Below are 1,481 nucleotides of genomic sequence, written 5' to 3'. Positions count from 1 at the left end.
AGCAGTACCCTAAGTTTCTATAGGTCTTTACAGTTTCCCAAGCCTGTCCCCATACTCCACCTGAGTGCCCACCATGTGGCCATCTCTCTTTTCTAGATAAGGGTGCTGAAGTTGGCTCAGGAAGCCACCCAAGGTTCCACAAAGAGGAAGAGGTGGAGTAGGGCTCAAAGCCCTGCCACCAATGCCTGACTGCAGTTTATAGGAAAGCCTCTGGGGTTCCTGTCTTCCAACCAAACCAGTGAGCTCCAGCCCCAAGCAATTGGGAAATGACAGTGAAAAATCCAGCAGGCAGGCAGTATTCCGCTCCTCTCTCCCAGCCCACTCTCTCCCAGCCATAAGATATATATAGCGAGAAATGAATCGCGTGTTTGTCTGCAGCCCCTTCTGCAAATCCATCACGGAGCAGCGCTCAGTGCAGATTTTGCAAACAGCTTGAGATTACTGAATTAATTAGAATAAAATTAATCAAAACACCCACCACAAAGGAACCTGAGCGTGTAGAGTATGACTTGGGTGAGGGAGGAGGCACCGCCAAGAGAGGGCACTGCAGGCTGGACTGGCTTCCTGCCCAGAGCACACGGGCCGGCCAAGTCGGAGGGATGGGGCTCATATTCCAGCCCCACGTCTGCACACTGGGTCTCTGTGCAACCAGTATATTTTGTGGAGACTGAGTTTGAGTCCCGATGGGATGTTGGGCTGGGCCTTTAAGGAGGTGATAAATGGCAGGGAAGTGAACTGACAGGGACATCGCAACATATTAGAGGTCGGAAGACCTGGATCTGAGAGCATCATTATCTCAGCTTTCCAGGATGGATGGTTCTGACTTTACTCCCCTGTTTTAGTCCTTGTAAGTTGTACAAAAACAGATTAGAGGTTAAGAGCATAGATTCTGAGGTAACCTATCTGGGTCCAAAGCTTGGTTTTAAGGCTCACACTGTGTAATCACTCTGAGCCTCAGTTTCCTCATCTGTCAAATGGGGATAATAACAGAACCTCCCTTATGGTATGCGGTTAAGTGCTATGTAAGTGTAGGCTGTTATTCTCACATCTAACCCGTCAAAAGGCCCTGTCTAGGGCAGCACCTGTGGCTCAGTAAGGCGCCGGCCCCATATACCGAGGGTGGTGGGTTCAAACCCGGCCCCGGCTGAACTGCAATCAAAAAATAGCTGGGCATTGTGGTGGGTGCCTGTAGTCCCAGCTACTCGGGAGGCTGAGGCAAGAGAATCGCTTAAGCCCAGGAGTTGGAGGTCGCTGTGAGCTGTGTGAGGCCATGGCACTCTACCGAGGGCCATAAAGTGAGACTCTGTCTCTACAAAAAAAAAAAAAAAAAGGCCCTGTCTATCTTCTTTCAACTTGTCTTCATTTTTTTTTTTTTTTTTTTTGAGAAAGAGTCTCACTTTGTTGCCCTTGGTAGAGTGCCGTGGCATCATAACTCACAGCAACCTCAGACTCTTAGGCTCAAGCAATTCTCTTGCCTCAGT

Source organism: Nycticebus coucang, chromosome 9 (genome assembly GCF_027406575.1).
Source record: "Nycticebus coucang isolate mNycCou1 chromosome 9, mNycCou1.pri, whole genome shotgun sequence".
Lineage (NCBI taxonomy): Eukaryota > Metazoa > Chordata > Mammalia > Primates > Lorisidae > Nycticebus > Nycticebus coucang.
This window is presented reverse-complemented; position numbering follows the sequence as displayed.